At 52.2% G+C, this 24,086-nt stretch overlaps 1 protein-coding gene across 1 annotated transcript in view; it reads left to right on the forward strand.

Annotated features, from left to right (window-relative positions):
* The first annotated feature begins 10,993 nt into the window (after positions 1-10,993).
* ZNF362 (zinc finger protein 362) overlaps positions 10,994-24,086 on the forward strand; it is a 37,543-nt gene continuing 24,450 nt past the window's right edge. Inside the window, exon 1 of the mRNA XM_069477641.1 lies at positions 10,994-11,156. The gene's annotated coding sequence lies outside the window, so the exon portion shown is untranslated. The remainder of the gene's footprint in view (positions 11,157-24,086) is intronic.

Raw genomic sequence — 24,086 nt, forward strand, 5'->3', positions numbered from 1 at the left:
TAATTAAATGCAATGTGTCATCTGGATTAGATCCTGGACTGGGAAAAAATAGTTATGAAGGACATTATTGGAATGATTGTCAAAATTCAAACTTGAACCGTGGATTAGACAACAGTACTGTATCAATGCTAAATTTCCTGTTTTCCATGATTGTATTATTGTTTTTTTAAGAGAATCTTATTGGTCTTAGGAAATATACTCTGAAATATTTAGTAGAAAAGGGGCACAATATCTCCATACAAGTGTGTGTGTGTATGTGAAGATACATATTTAAGTAGCACAAGAGAGAGCGGCAGACTGGGGCAAAATGAAAACAATGGGTGAACCTGGATAGGAGATATTTGGGAGTTTCTTGTGCTATTCTTGCAACTTTGCTGTAAATTTGAAATTATTTCAAAATTAAAATTTATCAAAAGAAACCCTGAAAACCAAAACCCCCCAAAATCAAATGAGTTAAGCTGAACCCAGTGGCATGTGGGGTAAAGGAGAAAGAAGAGCTAAAGGTGGCCCAAGCCACATGGGTGAATGGCAGAGAGAGGAGAGAGGGAGAATGAGAGAATATCAATCCAGCAAGAAGAACGAATTCAGGAAAAGGAGATGACGAGGCTATGGACATATGGAATCTCGGATTCCGAAGGGATGGGGGTGCAGGTTCTACAGTGAGCCACTGGGTCTGTGGTCCAAACCAAGGGAGGTGAGAATTTCAAGCAGGAGGGAAGGGGTCACTAGGGACAAATGCTGGTCCTATTTGACTATGAAAGATCAAATAGGTTAAGGACAAACTTTTAAAGTGGATTCTATCATTCCACACTGTATACATATATCATAGCATCACTTTGTACCCTATAAATATACATGATTATAATTTGTCAATAACAGATAAATAAAGTGGTTCCCAGCAAGCAGCTAGTGATAAATACCCATTAACATACCTATGAAGACCCAGATAAAGACAAAAACTCATTAAGATACTGAAAAACATCATTAAAAATCAAACTATGGTCAGAATCAAGACTTCCACTGATTAGAAAGTGATGGAGGTGGGTTGAGATGAGAAGAGAAATTAGCGAACCCCCTGTGATTTTTTTTTTTTTCCTTTTTTAGAGACAGGATATCGCTCTGTCGGCCAGGCTGGCATGCAGTGGCATGATTATAGCTCCCTGCAACCTCAGGCTCCTGGGCTCAAGCGATCCTCTGGCTCAGCCTCCCAAGTAACTGGGACTACAGGCATGCACCACCATGCCCAGCTAATTTCTCTATATTTTGTAGAGATGGGGTCTCGCTCTTGCTCAGGTTGGTCTTGAACTCCTGGCCTCAAGCAATCCTCCAACCTTGGCCTCCCAAAGTTCTGGGATTATAGGCCCCAGCCACCAAGCAGCCTCTATATATAATATTTGATAAAAAAGTACAAGATATCTGACTGTTTCCTCACTGTCTTCTCCTGGTTCAGAAACTTAAGATTTATGTTGCAACCAGCAAAATGAGCAGCTGTGTTTCTAAGGTGTGGGTGATGCTTTGGGGGAGCCAGTGTTGTTTTCCCTCCTCTGCGTAAGTCCTTAAACATAATCATACAGAAACCACAAGTCCTAGAAAAGCAGGGACCTGGATTATGTTCAGAATTGGGAGACTCTTATTAATATTAATTTTTCTTTTTTTTCTTTATGTCCCATTCCCCTCCCATGGCCATGTATTATAAGAAGAAAGATATTCACAATAATTACATACAAGTTTGTATATTACCAAATGATCACAACATTTAAAAATGCCTAGCAAAAAAAAAATTGGAAGAGAATACATTAAAATATTAGTTATTACTAAGTGAAGAGCCCAGAAGAGAATTTTTTTCCTGTCTTCCTTTGACTTTTATATATTTTCAAATGTTTCTATCATGAGCATGCACCGTTTTTGTAACGGAAAAAATAAATGTAATTTTAAAAACAAAAAAAGGAAAAGAAACATGAGAAAGAGCCCATGGATTTGGAGAATGGTGAAAGAATTGTCAGTTGAGAGATGGGATGGAGGAAACAGGATTGAGATTCCTATCAGTAATTGCTGAAATTTCTAGAGCACTTTCTGTTTTTCCAAGTGCTTTTATAAAGCAGAGAGCTTTGTTTCTGCTTCCCCTCTGACTCTCCCTCCCCCTTCTCTCATTCCCAGAGAGGGCAGGTCGGGTAGACATGTTTTCTACTATCAGGGATGGAACTTTTTCCTCGCGTATCATGTGTTCTCCCACCCTTTGGTCTTATGTCTGGGCACAGGGTGTTGACATTCAAACTTCTAGAACATGACCCCTCTGGTGTCTGTGTTATCACATCATCCCTTCCCTGAGGCACAAACCACGTAATGCTCCAGCTAACTGAATTCATTCATTCTACAAATGTTTATTGAGTGTCAACTACGTGCCAGGCACTATTTTAATCACTGGATACACGATTGTGAACAGGACAACGTCTGATGGAGGAAGGACTGAGGGTACGAGGGCATGTCGTGCGGGAAAGCTGCTCAGTTAATATTTCCGAATACTGTCTCACCAGGGTTCTAATGGCTCTGATGCCACCCTGGGTGGGAAGGAGACCCTCAAAAGGCAGTTGTCACTGCTGACGTGACAGGTGTGGAGCTGCACCAGGCTCCACAGTTCACTTGCTGTGGAGCCTTAGACGACTGATTTCTTCTCTTGGAAGCTCAGCAACTGTGTTGGTAAAATAGGGATCACAGGAGCTGCCTCATAGAATTGTGGTGAGGCTTGAAGGGTGGGGTGGGGAGACAAGGGCTTGAGTGTGGGGCCTGGCTCAGAGGAGGTACCCAGTATGGAGCAGCCTTTAATATGGTGCTAGGTATTTTGTTTTAAATCTCTAAGACTTTCTTCGTGGGACTGAAAAGCTCATTTTGTCAGCCTCCAAATTCCTGTCAGTCAACAAGCCGACAGACTTGGCAAGAGGCTCTAGCCCTCAGCTCTGCAGAAGCAGAAATTTGGTTCTGTCAGATCCAGAGGGTCCAGTCTAGGTGAACTTAGGCTGATAATACTCTTGGGAATTTGAAGTAGGAACCAGGTGTCACGTGGCTCAGCTACAAATAGGGCTGCTCCTGTCCAGTGACCTGAGTACCCATATCCACGGTCCAGGCTGGAGGCAAGCTCTTAGGGGCTGTCTGCTGTGAGGCTGGGTCTGACCCACGACCCTTCACTTCATCCATTGAACAACACTGTTGATAGATGGTATTAGCCCCATGTTTACAGGTGGACAGCAAAATCCGAGGCTCAGAGAGAGACTGCATTCCCAGAAAGGAGTTGGAGTTAGTTATTAAAATGTTGCTTTACAGTCCAGGACCAGAACAAAAGGGAAGAGGACTGATTTATCACTAACCTGTGGAAGCGCTTGTGATTAGGCCCAACTCTGGGGTGGCTGGGACCAAGCAGGGGAATGCTGCCCTCTCAGCAGGGGATTCCTGTTGTCTTGGATGGCTTCTTCTGGGCCCATGGCCTTAGGTGCCTCCCAAGGAAAGACCAGGAGAAGGATTCTGATTGGCCTGCCGTGGGTTATGTGACCTCTAGCCCCTGCTAGAACCACCCCCAAGGAGGGGGCCTGGACGGTGGCCCCGACTGATGTCCACCCACAGGACATTTCACCCAGGCCGCAGAGAAGCCTGGGAGCTGCTTCTCTCCAGGTTGGTGTAGCGTTCAAAGGGGCTGCTCAGATAGGACCAGGTCCCCAGCTCAGAGGGTGGGGTCTGATGTCAAGTCTACCTTGCATGGTACAGCTCTCCCCTTCCCCATCCCAGGAGATCCTCTAGTATTTCTGCGTTCCTGGAGATTGATGCTGTTGCTTTGGTTTTATGGCACTTTCCCTTTACTGTTCTGCAGGCCACGTGCAGGAAGTTTGTTTTAGTGGATGACTATCTGTTGCCTGCCTAGTGGCCCCTACTTCCTCCGTACCTGGCCCCTACTCTTACTCCACAGAACATTAGAGACCCTGCCTCACCAGATGCAGTTGATTGGTCCAAGGGTGGCCACCTGACTCAAGCCAGATCAGTGAGCGCAGATGCCCTTAGGTGGCCGATGCTCTGAACCGCAGCTTGGGGTATCTGTTGGTACTCATGCTTCTCACACTGGAGAAAGGCAGAGAAAGAATAAAGCTGATGTCCAAGGGAGGCCTGAGATGTCCTGGTCCCTGGTTTGATTTTTCCTGAGACTTCTACTTTTTACACAGTTTGGCTCCTCAATCCTTTCTTGGATTCAGTGAGTGGGTAACCTCCTTTTTCTGCTTATTTGCTAGTCTGAGATGGATTTGCAGCCCAAAGTGTGCAAAAAGAATTTCCCATTATTATATGTGAACAGAATAAAGCCTAGAATAATAGACTTGAGGCAGGTCAAGTGTTGGCTCCATTTCATTTTATGTATGGAGAGACTGAAGCCCAGAGAGGGGCGCGAACCGCCCAAGCCACACAGCCACAAGGCAGGCCCTCAGCTGTCTGCCAGAGGACCTTGCCCCAACTGTGACAGCCTAGCCTTATTTCCCTCTGCCTCAGTTTCCCCATCCTGTCCCTGTGGTCATTCAATTCCTGACAGAAGGTAGAACCAGATGTTCTGATGTGGGCCACTTTGAGTTCTCAGGGCCAACAAAAGGCCATTATTATTTAATTACTGCAAATCGTAATTATGAGGGAAGGTAATTGCCTGCCCTTTCATTATGGCACTTCTGCCAGTTCCCTCTGGCAGCCTCCGGGCCAGTCATGGAAGGGAGCTGGGCGGGATCTGCCGTGAGGCTCCAGCACAGAGGGACTGTGAGCCTAGCTAGGGGGACGGGCTATAAACAGCTACTACCATCAGCCTCACTTTCCCAAGGTGGTTTGTGGACGATAAAGCCCTCCCATATCCATGAATTCCTTCGACTCTACGGATAAAGGGGCTTAACCCTCACTGAGCACTGGCCGTCTGCTGGGCACGGGGCTGGGCACTCTACCTTCTCTGGGGGAGGTTACGCCCAGCAAGTGCCCAGCAAGATGCCTCGCTCATAGCAAGTGCCTGGGAAGCGGTGCTGTGTGCTATTTCTAATCCTGGCACATGGCCGTGTGGAGTGAGGATTATCAGCCCCATTTTATAAATGGGATGACTGAGATCCGCCAGGTCCTAAGCTAGTGGGGACCAAGATTTGAATGCTGTGTGCCTGGCCTCAAAGCACTTGTGCTGTTGCCTTACAACTTGCCACAGGTACTGTTGGCCCATTTCACAGCTGAAGACATGGAGGCCTAGAGATGCAACATGGCTTGCCCAACTCTGATCCGGGATTTAACAGAGTCAGGACCTGGAGCCACGTGTGGACCCTGCCTAGTCAAGGCTCTGATTTGCTGCTGGTTCCCCTCTGCCCTCCTGCCCATCCCCCAGCCACCTACCTCTATCCCATAACCCCCAGCTCACTACTGAAGGTGACTGATGGCAAAAGATGACCAAGCCATGGTCTTCACCCTCTGGTTAAGAAAACACTAAGCTAAATTGCAGACCTGGGAGCCCCTGAATAAGGCTGACCTATGTAACAGCTGTCGCTGCCCATGACAGACATTGCTAATCGGTCACAGCATTCTTCCTGTTGAGAGCCCAGTTTCCTAACCCTTTGAGATTTAGGTAAAAATTGACTGGAATTTCCTATCTCACATTTTGTGGAAATCCAATTATGTCCCTGAGATCTCTTTAAATTCCAGCAAATTACAAAGTCCTGGTCACTTCCAGCTCCAACTTTCTACTCCAGGACACCTTTGTCCTCTCCTCTCCCATCTTTCCTCTCTGCTCAGTGCCAAGCCAGGCAAGCCAGTGCCAACCTGACACCCAGCATGCAGCCCATTTTACTAAGGCTTAAGGAGAGAGCGTGGGGTTGTAGCATAGCAATGCAAAGGGCAGAGGTTGAATGATAGATATCCCTGTTCCTACAGGTCCTTCAGCTACTGGCCACTGGCCACCACTCTTCTCAGGCTCTCCTATGTTACTGATCACCCCACACTTCAAGACAATGGTCACATATTTCAGCTTGTTTATTTTCTGAGCCCCTTCACCTTCAGAAATTCAATCCCCATCACTTTTTATGGAGTGAATGAACAAATAGTTATTGAGTGTACAATCTGATGTCAAATCAAGTGATTAGAAATCTGAATGCAGAATTACAGCTCGGATAAATATGCAAAAAAAAAAAAAAAAAAAAAAAGGAGAGGTCCGTGGCACTATGAGAGCATCCTGAAGGTAGCAGAAGGCTGCCCTCAGGATGTGGCTGTGGCCAGGACACGTTGGGTGAGTAGGAGCTCACTGGGTGAAGTGGCAGAGATGGTGGGTGTGGTCAGGTGGGGGAGCACATTCCAACAGGAGGGGACTGCCTGTGCAAATGCTCTGTGACAAAAGGAGTCAACATGTCTTCCATTAACTCACAGGGATCTTGTGTGGCTGAAGCACAGAGGCCAAGAGGATGAAGGGGTTGGCAGGGGGCAGACCATGTAGAGACTTGGAGGCCATATTCCCCATCATTTTCTCATGGGGAGCAATTTAGACCTCCATCTCCTGCCCAGCCCATGGACAACCTTGGTACATCCAAAGCTCCGTTAACATTTCTGCTTAACAGAGGCCCACATGATACTCAGCATCTCCCCAGAGAAAGTGGTAGAAGTTTTCCCCTCCCTGCCCCACTTCCCAATGGGGAAAGGAGAAGACAGAGAGATTCAGTTTCACACTAACAGGAATTATGCCACCACCCTAAGAAGGCAGAGCAGCCAGTTTGGGGTTCAAATGATACTTTTCTTCTGGGTCATAAAGAGGGAGGGACAGATGAGAAGGGCTGGAGAAGTTCCTTTGGGGGTGGGTAAGTGTAGGCTGGTGTTCTCAGGGAAGATTTTCCAGGGGAGGTGGGGTGGGAGTGGGTCCCCAAAGGACAGGTAGTTAACATTATTATGGCCTAACCCACACAATCTCTTTTAATACCTGCCCTGTGAAGTAGATATTAGCATGCTCAATTTGCACAGGAGAAAACTGAGGTCCAGAGAGAGGAAGGAACTTGCCTAAAATCACCAGCCTTTAAGTGACATAGCTAGGGTTCAAAACCAGCTCAGCTGGACTCTTAAGCCTAATCTATTAACTCAACTCTACAGCCTCTTTGTGGGAAACAAAATGAACCACTGTGAAGGTGAGTGGGCAGAGAACTCACATGCTCATTCATTCATTCTCTCAGCTGATGCCACATAGCGCCACCATGCACCAGGCACCACAGCGGGGGAAGAAACTCTGGACCTGGAGTTAGAGGATCTCAACTAGAGGCCTGGCCCTGAGATTTAGCCAAACACTTCCCCTCTCTGGGCCTCAGTTTTCCCCACTGTGAAATGGGGATAATGTTTCTGACAGCCTCCATCTCAGGACTACTGTGGGGGGGAGGTCCAAGCAGAAAGTGCATGTGTTGGTGCTTGAGATTGTCTTTAGTTCTGATGGGAGGTACACCCAGCGTGAGGGACAAGGAGTGGCCAGCTAGCTTGATGAGAGGGAGGGACATTTAAACTGCGACTAGGGAAGAATGTTTCTGACAGAGAGAACAGTGTGTACGGGCTCTGAGGCAGGGAGGCGCTTGCAACATTGAAGGGACAGAAAGGACAGTGGAGCTGGAGGAGAATGAGGGGAAACTGTGAAATGACACTGAGGGCTTATACACACGACAGAACACAATTAGGGGCTAAATGGTGAAAGTTAAAGAAAGGGAGGGAGGTCGGTGGGCTGGAACAGCCATGGAGGGCTTCCTAGAGGAGAATAAAGAAGATTTGCAGAATTGGAGAGGATCAGAGAGGGCTTGCTGTCCATCCATTCAGCAAACATTTATTCTAACACACCATGATAAGTGCTTTGCCAGGAGTGTGGCCAAAAGACAATGGAGATCTTGGGAGCCAAAGGAAAGTGCCTCTTTCCATGCAGAGGATTTAGAATGGCTTCCCAGAGGAGGTGATGTTTGAGCTGAGCCTTGACAAGTAGGTGTACATTTGAGAGATAAGAAATGGGGAGAAAAGGACTAAAAATGCCAGGCAGAGGGAACAGCATGTGCAGAGGCTGGGAGGCCTGAAGGTGCACAGTGTGTGATGTGTTCAGGGACAGGGCAGCATCTGGTGTGGCTGGATTTGGGGGAGATGAGTATGGGCGCTAGTGGCACAGAGCTGAGTTCAGTCTCTCAATCCCTGGCTTCTGGCACCTCACCCCACACTGCCTCCTTTCATACCATATTAATAGCATCTTGAAAGGTTCAGGAAGGCTTTTTAGAGACTGTCTAAGCTAAGACCTGAAGGATAAGTTGAAGATGGCCAGGAGAGGTGGGGTGAAAGGGTAAGGGAGGGTGTTCCAGGCAGAGGGAACAGCATGTGCAAAGGTCTCAGAAGGGAGATGGCAAGGCCTGAGACGGCAGCTCACTTGGGCTGGCTGGAGAATGGCTTTGCAGGTGGTTAGAGAGGAGGCTGGTGAGGCAGAGATGGGCCAGGTCATGTTGCCCTCCCCCCATAAATCCCTTCCAAAGACCCCAGCTCAGCAGCCAAAGCCTTCAGGATGTGTCTCCCATCTTCCGCTCCACCCTAAACTTCTGTGCCTTTGCTTATCCTGTTATAAGTGCCTAGAATGATGCTAATTGTTGGTATCTTTTTTTTTTTTTTTTAGATTTTTCCTTTTTTAGTAGACTTTAGCTTTTTAGAACATTTTAAGATTTACAGAAAAATTGAGAAGATTTTACAGAGTTCCCACATACCTTGTTTAATTTTGCCTAAGAGTAACATCTTATGTTACTATTTGTTATAATCTGTTACAATCATTGATGGATACTTTTATCGATACATTATATAAACTAAAGTACATAGCTTATTTAGATTCTCTTAGTTTTTACCCGATGGCTTTTTTCTGTCCCCAGGTCCCATCTAGATTACCATGTTACAATTAGTTGTTACGTCTGTTTAGGCTCCTCTGGGCTGTGACAGTTTCTCAGGCCTCATGTTTTTATGACCCGATAGTTTTGAGGCGCACTAGTCAGGTATTTTGTTGGTTGCTCCATTATTGGATTTTGGCTGTTTTTCTCATGACGAGACGGGGGTTATGGGTTATTGGGAGGAAGCCCACAAAGGTAAAGTGTCATTTTCATCACATCATATCACACGTCCATGCTATCAACATGATTTGTGACTGTTGGTGTTGGCCTCGATCACTTGTCTGAGGTCGTAGTTGTCAGGTTTCTCCGCTGCAAAGTTACTCTTTTGTCCCCTCTCTGTCCACACTGTACTCTTTGCAGGGAAGTCACTATGTACAGCCCCACACCTGAGGAGGAGGGAGTTAGGCTTCCCTTCCTTGAGTATCTAGGTCAATTATTTGGAATTTTTCTACATGGGTGATTTGTCTCTTCACCCCTTTATTAATTTATTATCTCAAAGAACCTCTCAACAATGGGTTGGGGGTTGGTACTTTTATCATCCTCATTTCTGGAAACTGGAAGGCTTTCCTTTCTTCCCCCACCCCAGAACCAATTTCTGAAGATTTTGCCCACTTCTCTGGGAAAAAGAGTGGCCTCCTCTGTGTTCTCCCACCTTGCTTTGTAATTCCAACTAATCCATGCCATATATGTTTATTGTGCCCCTGCTCTGGGCCAGGCACTGTGCTTGGGGCTTGGGGCTTGAGAAGGAGTGGCCCCTGTGGGCCTTGTCCTCAAGTTGCTGGCAGTGTTTGCCATCCTGTGCTAGACTAGCATCTCCCTGAGGCCAGGGACTTTGTCCGGCTTGTTCACAGCGTCTGATGCTTAGGAGGTCCTCAGTACCTATTGACTGAATTGGGAAATGCTTTCTGGAGAACAAACGCTGGCAGATGATTGTGTGTGTGTGTGTCCTTCCCCGGGGACCATGCGCTCCCTGAGGGCAGGGACAGCCCGATTCACCCTGGCGCAGAGGCTGGGCCGCAGTGGGTGCCACAGAAAATCCAAGCCAGTGAAAGGATCCAGGAACTGGCCGCCTCCTCAGGTAGAAGTGAAGTTTGGAAGCTGACACAGCCCGGGAGGCCGAATCAGGAGGACTTGGTGACTGATTGGCTGGGGAGGGTGAGGCGGGAGGAGGAGTCACACAGATGGCTCTGAGGTCTGGAGCTGGGGGACAGCCGGTGCCACCTCTGACAGACTCTTCTCGGTGCCACCTCTGACAGACTCTGCGAGAAGAGCCGCTGCCAGCTTCAAGCCGCCCCATCCGCTGGGGTTCAGGCCTAGGGCCAGAGAGGGGTGGCCTGGCTTGTGCAAACTTCTGCCCCCCACCCCCATGTCCTCGTCTTTAAAAAAAAAAATCTCAGCTTGGATTTTGAGCGAGATCGTTTGTTATGAGGTGTGAGGGTCCATTCTGGGGGTCCCCTCCAGCCTGCTGTCTTCGAGGGAGACCCCCAGGGGCAGCCTGGCACCGCGAGCGCTCGGCCTGGTCAGGGCCGTAGCCGCCAGGCCGGGGTCCCCAGCCCGCCATCTCCCGGGAGGGGGGTGGCGAGGCGGCGGCCGGGCCTGGGCGGGACAATGGCCGCGGCCGCCGGGGCCCCGGGAGCCCCCGCGCTGGGGAAGGGGCTGTCCTAGGGCCGGGCGCCGGTGCCCTCCCCGCGCGGCTCGGGCGGGCGGAGGGGGGCGAGGAGTTCCTTTGTGGCTCTGCCTCCGGCGCGGCGCGGGCGGGGGGCGCAGTGCAACTTTGCGAGGCGGCGGCGGCGAGCGCGAGACGAGGCCCCGGGGCCCGAGCGGGGCCCCCAGCGCGCGGCCCGCCCCCGCCCCCCGCCCGGCCCCCTCCCCTCGCGCGCCGTCGCCAGCGCCCGGCGCTGCCCACTCGCGGGAGCCCCCGGGGCCGGACGGGCTGCGCAGCCGGAGAGGCGGGGGCCCGACGCGGCCCCCCCGGAGCCGGGCGCCTGGCGCGGGGGCTCGCCGAGCGCACGGGGGGCCGCGCGGCGCTGCAGACCCAGCCTCCCGCCGCCGCCGCCTCGGCGCTTGCAGAACCCAGAAGTGAACAGCAGGCGACCCGGAAGGTTTGCGCGCGGCTCCGCACCGAGCCGGAGCCGGAGCCCGAGCCCGGAGCCTGAGCCGGAGCCCCAGCCCGGCCCTGCTCGGGCCGCCGGGCGCGGGGCTGCGGCCGCGTCCCGGAGGCGCCGCCAGCACAGCCAGGTCCGTGCGGGCCCGGGGCGCGCGGGGAGCGGGCCCAGCGGCGCCGGGCGCCTGCCCGCGGGAAAGTTGCGCCGAGTTGCGGGCGGGGGCCGGGCCGGGGCGCGGGCGCTGTCAGCGCGGGCTGGGGCGCTCCGAGGGCCCGGGCCGCCTGCGCCTGGGGCCCGGCCCGGAGCGGCGGCGGCGGCGGCGGGGCGCGCGGGGTAGGAAGTGTCTCCCGCGGCGTGTCTGGGGCTGGTCTCCGAGTGCGTGTGTGTGTGTGTGTGTGTGTGTGCGCGCGCGTGTGTGTGTGTTTTCTTAAGCCGGGCTATTCAAACCTGCTGCAATTCTCCGGTAAACAATGATTCATGGGGCTTAATGCAAATAAACGGATTGCAAACGGCGCGGTTCGCGCACTTTGCAGCCGGCCCGGTGGAGCGGCCAGTGCCGGATTTCTCCCTTTTTTTTGCAGATCTGCAGAATATGGCGTCCCTGTCCTGTTTTAAAAATAAGCCAGGCTGCCATTTTTGTTTTTCTTTTGTCTGAAAATTTTAATAAAACTGTCTGAGAATGTGGGAGAGGCGGCTGGAAGCAGAGGGGGCACCCGAAGGGTTGGCTTTTTTTCCTTTTCTTTGGCGAGAGCCGCGAGCCTTTCGGGGAGGTGAGACACAATGCAATTGCACTTTAAAGAAAAAAAAAGGGGAAGCTGCCGGGCGATTTGGGGGGCAGGGCTGAGAATTTAAAGTTAACTCCGAAAGTTTTCTTTTCTTTTCTTTTCTTTTTTTTTGAAAGGCAGTGAAATGCCGCGAAAGGATCTCGGGGCCCATTTCTCCCCCCAGCCAGCTGCCTTTGCAGGGTTTTTGGGAAAAGTTAACTGCCGGTTTCTTCGGAGCTGCTCGGGGGATGTGGAGGCTTGGGGATGGGAGTTTTGGGGGAACCGGGAAATGTCTTTTGGAAGGGGCTCTACAAAAATGCCGTTGTACGAAACTGTGTCCTCTGATCTGGGGGAGAGGGCTGGCAATTGGGGTTCGAAGCGGGCCTAGGGTTTCCAGCTAAGACCCCTGGCTTGAGGAAATAATCCTGTTCTCCCACCACCCTGCCCTGGAGCAGTGTGGAACCTCCGGAGCGGTGTGTGTAGGGGTGGGCCTGTCTCCTTCATGGGTGGCCAGGCCCCCCTGGTAGGTGGGGATCCTGCCCAGGTGCTGGGGTGACCCGCAGACCCTGCACGCAAGTGTGCTTGGCCGTTTGCAGTTGCAGAGCCCCTTCCCCAACTTGGTGGTCCGCTTGGCCCCCAGGGGTGACATCTGGTGGTGAATAGCCCCACACCGACCTGTGGTGGGCTTTTGGCTGGGTGCAGGCCTGCAGCCCTAGCGGGTCCTATCTGAGGGGAGTGGCAGGAGAGGTTGTCTGGTCTGCTGGTCCCCAGTGCTGTGACTCTCTCCCCTGTGGTGGGCTCTTAGCTCTTTCTGCTACCCCTGCCGGACACCCTGAAGGCTCCTGAGTTGGAAGCAGTTTGGACTTCAGTTAAGTTCCTGAAGTATCTCACTGGACAGGTCAGGGCCTGCTGGCTCTGCAGGCTGCTAAGGGGGTCTGAAGGCAGGTCTACAAGGTCTGGGGTGGCTGGCGCTGTCCAAGGCCCAGGGGAGGGTTGGGCCTGGCCTTTCCCCTTTTGGGAAAGTCTGTCTATCCTGGGAGGACCCTGCGGTCTGCCCTGAACGTATCTAACCCCTACCCTAGCATTTCCTGGGGTGGAGAACCCTTTAGTCTCACTCCTGGTCCATGTCCTGGCTCCACTGGACAGTGTGAGCTTCCTGAAGACAGAGTCAGGTGTTGAAGGCTGGGGTTTAGGGGTTCAGGGCTGTGGAACTTGGCACGCCTGGGCCAGAGGGTACCCAGCCAGGCACTTTTTAGATGGAGAAACTGAGGTCCGGAAAGGGGCAGTGACTTGCCCAGAGTCACACTGCCAGGTAGAAGAAGAGCTGAGCCAGGGACCCAGATGTTCAGACTCCCACTGCGGGGCTGTCCCCACTGTTCTGCACTGGGGGCCGAGAGCCCTGGAAGATTCGTTTTGGACAGAACTGGACTGGAATAGGGCAGCATGACCCCTTCACTCCCCCCGTAACCCACCATCATGATCCTTCCTGAGAGGATTGGACTTTACAGTTTGTACAGCATGGTGTACAGTTGTTACCATTAGGAAACCAAGGCTGGGAGAGGTTGAACGGTGGCAGAGACGGCTTAAACTCAGGCCTGTAGACTCCCTGTCTCGGCCTTTTCCCAGGTGGACTTCAGTGCTCGTGGGCACATTTGAGAGAATTTGGTCTCTCAAATTCTTCTGCTGACCCTGGTGACTGTGTAAAAACCCAGAGGCCCATCCCCCAAAGAATGTCAGAGCTAGAAAGGCCCTTTGAGGTCATCTGGGCTCAGAGAGGGGAAACCACCAGCTGGAAGTCACCTAATGCTTTGGGGCCCAGCTAGGACCAGAGCCCTGATCTTCTGTCTCCATTCCTCTGTGAGAGGCTCAGAGGGAGAGTGAACCACTCCAGCCACTGCCAGGCTCCACTGGGCCCAGGAGAGCATCAGTTGCTGGGGGTGATGCTCCACAGTGATGGGGCCGTGGAATAGTGACCAACACTTGGCGGAGACATGGGGAATGTCTCCCCTTCTGTAGTCTTGGGAGGCAGGCTGGTCCCAGGTGGAAAGGAGGAAGCTGGGATGTGGGTGAGGTGTGGACTGGGTCTGAAGCCAGACTGGCCCCAGCCCTTCCTTCCCTGGGCAGACACTTCCCTGCCCTGCCCCTCTGGCCATTCCGTCTTCCCTCCATCTGTTCATTCTTCCACCACTGGTTAGTTTATTCACTCATTTGTTGCTAGATCGTTCCTTTATTCTTTCATGGACCATTCATTAGTTTATTGGTTAGTCATCTCAGAAGTCCATCTGTCTGTCTGTCCATCCATCCTCTCCTTGGCTCACCGAGCCCAGGTTGGACAGACGTGTGAGATACAGGTATAGTCCTCCAGGGCTCTAAAGCCAACGAGAAAGAAGAGGTCAGACTGCAGGTGCATAAAGCACCACCCGAGGCAGTGTTCACTGGGTGCCTACATGAGTCCCCAGGGAAGTTCTCGGAGAATAGGAGGCTTGAAAACAGCAAGGGGGCTCCACAGACCATGGCAGTGTTGGACCTGGGTCCTGAGATCAAGCCCCAGGTGTCACGTGGCTGTGTGACTCTGAACACATTTTTTCCCTCTCCGAGCCTCAGTTTCCTCATCTCTGAAATGGGGTACTCTCTGTAAATCTCTCATGGGTTGTTGGGAGTGATAGCAAGACAGTGTCTCCCAGCCCTGACCCAGGCACAGGGTTGGAGCTCTGTATATACCCACCGAATAATAGGGACTGTTGGTTACCATCCTAGGCTCTGCCTTGATTTTGAGAAACATGTTGGTGGTTTCAGAATGAGCTAAATGATCTGGGGACCCTGAAAGCCCTGCTCTGCCTTGTCATTCTCCTGCTGAAACTCTTCTAATGTTTCCTAGGCATTTAGAAGAAAAAAATCCCAAGCCCTTTTTGGGCCTACAAAGCTCTTCATGGTCTGGGCCCTGCCCACCTGTCAACCTCAGTTCTCCCTCCTCACCCTGGAATCTCACCACCTCCAGCTTCTTTCTGCACCTTGAGTTTGCAAAGCCTGTTGGCAGGGCCTTTGCACATCCCCCCGCCTGGTCTGCTTTTCCCTAAGCGTTTGCATGGCTGGCACCTTCTTATTTCACAGGTTTCCGCTTGAATGTCACCTCCTCAGAGAGGCTTCCCAGACCACTTGCTCTAAAATAGCTTCCCACTGCCACTCTCTGTCACATCAGCCCCTTTTAATTTTCTCTTGTGGCTCTTATCAGTATCTGAGACCTTTTCATCTGTTTGTTTATTTGCACTTCTTGCCTGTCTGCACCACTAGAACATGCCGAAGCCCCATGCGGGAGTGTGAGCAGGTGGCTCTGCCATGGTGTGGCTGGGGCCTTAGCAGAGGTGAGGAAAGGCCAGCGAGTCCAGGTGTGGCAGCAGCCCTGGCGGCGGGCAGTGCCTGGGAGATGCAGTTCTCCTTCCCCTGGGAGGCTCCGGGCTGTTGTCAGGAAATAACAAGATGATTAAATCATGGAATCTAAGGATCCCAGTCTCTTCCAATCTCAGAACCTTAGATTCTCAGAAGCATCTGTGAAGCTTTCCAGCTCAGAACCTTTGGACACTTGGAGTCTTAACATGATCTGATCTTAGATTAGACTCTTACAAAGTGGACTTTCAACTGCCTTATTTATTTAATGGCACAGAGCAATCACTTTGTGCCAGGCCAAAGGCTTTATAAATATTAACATAGTTAATGCTCATTAGCATAGTTAAGTCCTGTTTTACAGATGAGGAAACTGAGGCATACAGAGATTAGGTAACTTGCTCAAGGTCATGGTGCTCACTGGGGCTGTTGCTGGGATTTGAACCCAGCACTCTAGGACTCCTCCTTAGAATCCCTCAGCTATTGAGAGGAAGCCCAACCTCACCTCTCCTGACCCCTGCACAGAGCAAGAATCTCTTTCCCATGCAAAAGGGCCTCTGGTCTCTGCTAGAAACTGGCTCCAGTGAGCACCCTCCTCGCTAGGTCCCTCCTGTCCCCCATTGTGAGACAATTCTCATTGCTGGGGAGATATTCTTTACAAAGTGTAAAGTGCTGCACCTCCCCGTGTGCCTCGGACGTGATATTACTGTTATGGTTTCCCAGTGCCTTTGACCTTGTGGTTTCAGGGCTTCAGTAGCCTCTTTCTTCCCACTGGGTTGTGAACTCCTTGAGGGCAGGCAGCCTCCGTGCACGGCATTGAACCTGTGAATGAATGAATGGCTGTACAAACACCGAGTCAACCCTCAGTATTTCCCGAGCTCCGCCTATGTCTGTAGCCCAGTGCTTGACACACATCCAGGGTATCTGGATAGGCTTGGTGTGCTCAGGGAAAGAACACAACGGTATCTTTCCAATAAAGTCTACATCTGATGATATTTAAGTACACAATTCTTGGAGAATTATGTGCCTATGTCTGTAGCCCAGTGCTTGACACTCATCCAGGGTATCTGGACAGGCTTGGTGTGCTCAGGGAAAGGACACAACGGTATCTTTCCAATAAAGTCTGCATCTGATGATATTTAAGTACACAATTCTTGGAGAATTATGTGACAGCCAAAGTCATGCACTGTTAGGAGAGAAGTAGACTTGATATCATCTAGTCAAACCTCATTTTACCCATTGGGGAAACTGAAGTGGGAAGGCAGAGGAGGGGGCCTTGTCCAAGGCCACGTGCATCTCCAGAGGCGTTGCCTGGTGGGCTTTCTGCTCCCTGGGTGCCAACAGACTGCCACAGTGTCAGCCTTGGGGTTCAAAGGCAGGGGAAAGCCCTTGCTGGGGCAGCCGCTCCCTCTCTGGCACCAGTTTCCTCCTCGCTCTACGATGGGGACAGCGTTCCTGGATGTCCAGGGCTGTGCGTGGCACTCAGGTGGGGCTGAGGAAGCCGGCCGCAGTGCAGGTGGGTTGTGGCTATGGTGGTGGGATGGCTTTCTGGAACTTGGGGCTGGAGCTGGGCTGGATTTCGGGAGGTGGCTGAGTGGGCTCTTTAGTGGATAAGGTAATGGAGAAGGCTGAGGGATTTGGCTCTGGGGCCTGAGTGGTCCTGCCGTGTCCCTGCCTCATGTATGTGGCCACAAGGATGTCCCTGGTGGGCTCCCACCATCTGAGTCCTTTTCTGAGCTTTGGGCAAAGACTTCAGGGTTCTTGAGGGGACAGTCTAGCCAGCCATCCAGGTTCTGGGATTCTGTGGGGCGACACCTGGCTGGGAGGCACACCCCTCCACACTCAAATACACACATTCGTACATATTCACATTATCAGCTATTCCACTACTCGCCGACCCTCCCACCCACTCCATCTTTGCTAATTTGGGGTGCTCCCTTGCTATTTCAGAAATACCACCACAGATACCCCGAATTGGGCCACCAGGAATTGAGGAGGCATGTCTGCTGGAGTGTGCATCCACACACGGTGCACACACACCACACGGGAGCACATGCATACACTCCTGCCACCTGCAGGATTACACACCTGGCCACGCACCCGTGTGAGCCCTCCCAGGAAACGACATGCAGCCACATGCCCATTCATCTGCGTGTCCGTCACACTCTTGGTACACACCCTGCTCACCTGCACACACAGCTCTGTGCACCCAGGCCTACTCAGGCACGCCTGTGTTTTTACACATAGGTGCATCTTGCATACACACACACACACACACACACGCTCATTTACACCTGCAAGAATGCAACCTTGCATTCCGGGCCTTGCACACGCACCCTCATGCACACTCTTGCGCTCAGGCGTGTGCCCACACCCTGGCTCTGCTTACAGTGGTGGGGCAGGCAGCTCATTTCCACCTCCGCCTTCTTTCCGGGGTATTCTTGAGCGTTTACTGTATGCCACCAGCCCTGTGCTGGATGCTGGGGATAGGTGTGCGGGAAACAAATGTGCCCTGACAGGGAGGCAGACTTTATACAAAAGGCCGCACAAATGATTGTGTGATCGCAGATTCTGGTCAGTGCTGGGAAGGAGCTACTTTTCTATAAGGACTTCCCTGTAGCTTCCTGCTTTTATGTTCACTATGATGAGGGTGATAGTGGTGGTGCGGGGGTGCTGGGAGGAGCGGATACCTGGACTGTGACCTGACGTTTTCCATGTGAAGGGCATTCCAGGCAGAGGGAACAGCCTGCCCTGGGCAAAGACCCTGAGGTGGGACATCCAGGAATGCGGAGGGGGTGGTAGCACTGCCACCTGGGGGAGGGCGTAGGGATGAAGGGGCAGGTGGGGCCCAGTCTGGTAGGGCTTGGCGTGTCGACCCCACCCACGTGCCCACCCAGACCCTGCCCACTCCTTTCTCTGACCAGCCCACCCCTCCCTTTGCTGCCTTGCCCTGCTCAGGGCCCAGTCTGTCTGCCGCCTCCACCCCAGGCCCTGCAGGCTGCCTGCCCTGGAGGCCCTGTGAGACAGCAGGAGACCGGGCCTGTGACCTGCCAGCGGTTCCCTGCCCCAGGACCCCTGGGACCTGTCTAGAAAGCTCCTGGGGGCCAGGCCAGAGCTGGGGTGAGCAGTTGGCTTTCTTGTTGTGAGTTAATCTCAGACCTGGACCTCTGCCAGTCAGCAGGGCGGCCCCCGGGGGTCCTGAAAACTGCCCAGAGCTACTCCCCTCTCACCGCCCAGGTAGCATCACTGGTTGGTCAGATTTCCACGCCAGTCTTTGGAATGCTGGGAAAGGCTCTTTGGCTTTAGAGACCCTAACAACAATGACAACCGCTAATGCTTACAGCGTCCTTACTGTGCACCAGGCACTATTCTAAAGACTTTGTACATATTAACTCATTTCATCCTCACAATAACCCCATGGAAATACCATTATCATTCCCAGTTTACAGATGAGAAAACTGAGGCTTGGGGATATGGGTAACAATCCCAAGGGCCCAAGCTAGGGCTCTCTGGTCCCAGAAGCAGTACTTCTAAGCCCTGAGCTGCCACATTGTCCCTTTGAGGGTTCAGGAACCCAGGCTGTGATTTAGTTGAATTCCTCCGTCTTATAGAGGAGGGCGTGGAGGCCCAGAGCAGAAATGGACTTGCCAGAGGGTTCTGCGCCCCTTGCTCTCACAAGCTGCTTGACCTGGGACAGGTTAGTACCTCTCTGAGCCTCATTCCTGGCCCCAAATAAGGAAGAGATCATCGCAGAAGCTTCGGGGGACAGGAGGGGACTGTAATTGATGAGGGACTAGGGGTGGGGACTTCTTAAGTACCCTAGACGTGTGCTTCCTGATAAGTCATTGAGCTGTCCGTTTATGTTCTAAGCATCTTTCTGCATATGTGTTTCAAAGAAATGTTCACAGCATCTATATTATGAGGTCATTGGGAGCCTCAGTGAGAAGTGCTTGGAGAGCCTTACAGTGCCTTGTGTGGAGGAAGTAACTATTATTATTATTACTATTGTTATTGTCATCATTTCATGCCGGCAGGAATTCCTATGGGGATGGGAGCTGGCTTCTCCTGGGGAGATGGAAGTAGGGAGGGGCATGTGCTCAAAGCCTGCAGAACATTCTCTCAGCCTGGACGAGGGCCCTGCAGAGACGGGTGGCTGGGGTGGGGCTGGGGGGTCCAGAGGGCAAAGGGGTGGGGAGTGGAGGGCAGGGAGGGGGAGAGGCAGCTTGCCAGCTCTCACTGACCCTGACCCGAGTGCAGAAAGCACTCCTCCCACTCTGATCAGCCCTGCCCGGGCCCCGCAGGGCTGCGGAAACCCAGCCTAATTGGATCCAGGACCTTTGGGAGCTCGTTCCTCACAGGAAGTTCCCAGGGGCAAGTTTCCGAAGCTGGCCCTGCCTGGCCAGGGTCTTGGGGGTGGGGCGGCGCAGCACTGGGACTCAGGGCTCCAGGCGGAATAGACTGGGGGGCCGAGGGAGGCAAACTGTGCATTTGGGGGTCTCAGGAGCTGGAAAGATGGGAAACCTCAGCTTCTCCTAGACCATCTACCTGTCCCCTCCTGACCATCCTTCTGGCCCCATAACGACCATGACCATGACTCTCCCCCGGACCTCCCATGGCCCCCAGTGGCTTTTCATCCAGGCACCTTAGCTTGGAACTCTGGCCCCTTGTGAGTGGCCCTGGCCACCTTTCCCTTCTTCCCCTGTGAATTCCTATACCATACCCACTCCTGACCAGCATGAGGCCGTGCACTTGCCTGCCCCTGGGCCTTTGCACATGCAGTACTTTCCACCTGCCATGCCCTTCCCTTGCATCTCCCTCTTGAAATTTCCCCTTCCATCTATCAGTAAGTCCCACCTTCATGAAGTCTTTGTTTCTCCTTCAGTGGGATGAGCCCCCTCTTCTGGGAACACTGCCACTGCCTTCCCTACCCCAGCCAGAACGCAGCAGGAGCTGTGCCCCTCTGAGGGGCGGGGATCGTGTTTGTGAACCTTCGCTGTCCTGGGAAGCTAGCATTTTTGCACGCCTTTGCGCACACTGCCCCTCTGCTGGGAACGCTCTCCTGGCAGAGTTCTTGGTCTTCAAGGCCTGCATATAAAGACCCCTCCTCTCATCGATTTTCTCAATGAACATTTATTGGACACCCAGTGTGTACTAGGTACTTGAGCACCTACTATGTGGCCAGCACTTGGCTCTGGGGCTGCAGCGGTGACACTGCCCCTGTGGGTCACGGCTGATGGGGAGGTAGGACTGGAGGAGTATTTAGAGGCATGGTATAAAGGTGGGGTCGGGAGAGTGCAGGGGGCCATGGGAGTGTATAACAGGGCAGCCCATTTCCTATGGGGGGAAGGTCAGAAAGTGACCTTAAGGCTGAGACCTGAGGGAAGAGCCAGGTGAGCTGGGGGGCTGAGTGGGGGAATGGGGCTGTCACCAAGAACCAGACCAAGCCCTGCTCTCGGGGAGCTCACTTGGGGGGCTGGATTGATAAGTATTAATAACCAGACATGTCACTCACCGGTGACAGCTTAACTAAGTTTTGAGGGCAGGGTTCCAGCTGGGTGGTGTGGCCCCCAGATGGAGGGACACAGCCTGTGCAAAAGCTTGGCACCTCAGTGCACCTTGTCCTGGGGGCCCTGGAGAGACAGGTGCAGAGGCAAGTGCAGAGGGTGAGTGTGGCCAGCAGGACTTTCTTGGCAAAAGTCTGGGTGTCAGGCTGTGGACTCTGAACTGTCCCCAAAAGTGATGGGACCCCAAGAAGGATTTTAAGCAGGAGGTTAGGGCCCCGGGCAGGCTCTCCTTTGGCCTGGTCCTCCCTGCCAGGGCCCCTGGATGGGATGGGGAGTCCCTTCCTGACCCTGCTCTCCTGGCTGGGGTCATGGGTGGGCCTTTGAATAGGCCCCTGCCTCTCCCTGAGCCCCTGTCTTTTGGGTTGCAGATGCACTCTAGCCTGGGTGACAAAGCGAGGCCCTGTCCCCAAAACAAAAAAAACCCTCACCTCCATCTCTGTCCCCACCCCAAGCCTGAAACACCACCAAATTTGCAGGGCCTGAGGCCAGAATCCTACATGAGGCCGGCCGGCTGGGGTCTGGGGTTTCTTTCTTTGCCAAAGCTTGCTGAACCTTTGGTTTTATTAAAAATATTCCTTAAAAAAGTCAAATAACAGTACTCTTCCAGGCCTACCTCCCCATAGGCTTCGACATACAGAAAAACCAGAACATAGGGAGATGAAATAAATAAAAACCCACTTCAGGCTGGGTGCGGTAGCTCACACCTGTAGTCCCAGCACTCTGGGAGGCTGAGGCAGGAGGATCGCTTGAGCCCAGGAATTTGAGGTTGCAGTGAGCTATGATGACACCACTGCACTCTAGCCTGGGTGACAATGCAAGACCCTGTCCCCAAAACAAACAAACAAAAAAACCCCTCCATCTCTGCCCCCACCGAAGCCTGAAACACCACCACTGTTAGCATTTTGGTGTTTTCTTCCCCTCTTTTCTCTCAACACCTAGTTTCTATGTAGATGTCATTACTATGTTTGTACAGGTCATTTTTTTAGTCTCCTCCTTTTCTCCCTGACTGGTGTATCATGAGTATTTTTTAAATGACTGCAGAGTGGTTTGAATCCTTCTTAATGGATCCAGTGTCAGGGTGGAAGACACGGACTCCAGAGCCCAGGTATCTGGGTTCAAATCCTGCACTTACTGCTTGACTTTGGGCAAGTTTCCAGATCTCTCTGTGCCTCAGTTCCTAATAGGTTGACATGGGAGTGTTAAATGAGTCGTTATAATGCCAGCAACATTGGCTATTATTAATGACCATAGACTACGTTTCTGAGTAAGTTGACTATAGAACCATCTCACTGTTATTTAAAATTTTGGCAGATCCAGGTTTTTACTATTGTAAAAAACCACTGAAGCAAACAGCTTTGTGCATACAACTTTTTCTATTTTTGGGTTATTTTCTAGGGATGGATGAACAAGAATGGGATCGCTAGGCCAGGAAGTTTGAACATTTTTAGAGCTCTTGACACATTACTGCCAGATTGTTTTCAGAAATGATTATTCCAATTTATACTCCCACCAATAATACATGGGAGTGCTAATTTCACCATATCCTCACTAGTATGGAGTGTTATCATTTTTGTACTTCTTTTTGCTATTTTGACAGGTGAAGCTCATTGCATTTTCACTGCTAGGGAAAATAAACTGCTGTGTTTATTAGCTGTTAACATCCCTTTTGGGTCCACCAGTCTTTACAGAGCACACACAGCCCCTTTTCAGATCAATTAGGAAGGTAGGACTTAGATACAGGAAATAGAGAACAGGCAACACGGGACAACACAGTGCCAGAGTGGGTGGAGAGAACTCAAGGCAGGGGGAGGAGGTTTTCTTCTATCCAGGCCACGGCACTTTCAGTTCTCTCCACCTAAACATTCATTCATTCATTCATTCAAAATTTACCAGACACTGTGCGGGGCATAAAATGTAAATGACTCAGCCACGATCCCTCCCTGCCTGAGTACATATCCAGCAACAGAGATGGATGAGAAAACAGACAGAAAACAGGGTCAGAGGTGCTGTGATGACTGAAATACAGGGTACCAGGGAACAAAGAGGAAAGCACCCGGCACAGCCCAGGAGTGGAGGTGGAGCAGTCCCCGAGGGCTTCCAGGAAGAAGGGGCCTGTAGGCTGGGGCCTGAGGGATGAATTGGAATTAACCAGTGACATGGAGAGGGCAGAAGGCACCAGGGAGAGGATGCAGCCTGTGCAAGGCGAGGAGGCAAGGAGGGGAGACTATTAGTCTGGCTGGCCAGGGCAAGGTGGAACAGCCAGTGAGACCAGAGGGGCCAGCAGGAGCTGGGCATGTAAGAAGCAACCCAGACGTTGCTTGGAGGGAAGTAGGGAGCCATGAAGGTTGTAAGTAGGGCAGAGTCGCGATCTGACTTATCTTTTAGAGATATCACAGTGACTGCAGTGGGAGAGTGGAGTGGGGGAAGAAGGTGGAAGTGGGGAAACCTGTGAGGAGGCTCTTGCAACAGCTAAAGCCAGGGCTGAAGGGGGCCTGGACCAGGGCAGGGGAGTGGGTGGAGACCCTCTTCTCTCCCCAGCCTGTGGGGCCCTAACCAGCTTCAAAGTGTGCATTGAATGTCACCTCTTCCAGGTAGCCCTTGCTGATACCCCATTCCCTCCCTCCCGGTATGTGCCTCGAGCCTGGGGCTGTGCAGGGCCTGGCATGCCAAGGTCAATCAAGTGCCCACCAGCAGCTGACCCTGACCTCTCCCCTGCTCCTCTCTGCCTCCAGACCCTCCATCTGTTTCCCCCGCCCCCTTGAGCTGCCACTCACTCTCTTTCTTTCCTTTTTTAAGAATGAATTTATTGTTTTCATTATAAAAGCAACTGAACAACATTACTGAGAATTTGGAAACCAGAGAAACAAAGACAAGAAAACAAGATCAGCCCCAGCTGCCTCCCCCCACCCCATGCTCCCAGCCTCCCTCTGGGCGTGGTTCCCTGCAGCTTGCTTTTTCTGACGCAGGTTTTTATTTTTGCCTCCTTGTAATCACAGTGTCCGGACAGTTTTGGGTCCTGCTCTCTCCCGCTTGCTTTGTGAGGAGCTAGTTCCCATGTGGCCTTGGGGTCTGAGCAAATCTTGTTTTTGAACGTGTGCGGGATGGGCTGGGGAAGGGGGGATGGGACGGAAGTTGCTTAACTGCACCCCGTCCTCTAGTGGGCGAGGCTCATTCTATTCCGTCCCGGGCTGCCCGTCCGCTTTGTGTCCGTTTGTCTAGGTCTGAACGTCCCCAGGTGGCAGGGCCTGGCACCTGGTGTCCCCCTCCCTCAGCATCCTTGCCCCGACCCCGTGTCCCTTTGCGGAGATGGCTGGGCTGGCCTCAGAGACCACCCTCCTGGGAAAGGGTGAGGGA

Source organism: Eulemur rufifrons, chromosome 8, assembly GCF_041146395.1.
Source record: "Eulemur rufifrons isolate Redbay chromosome 8, OSU_ERuf_1, whole genome shotgun sequence".
Classification (NCBI taxonomy): domain Eukaryota; kingdom Metazoa; phylum Chordata; class Mammalia; order Primates; family Lemuridae; genus Eulemur; species Eulemur rufifrons.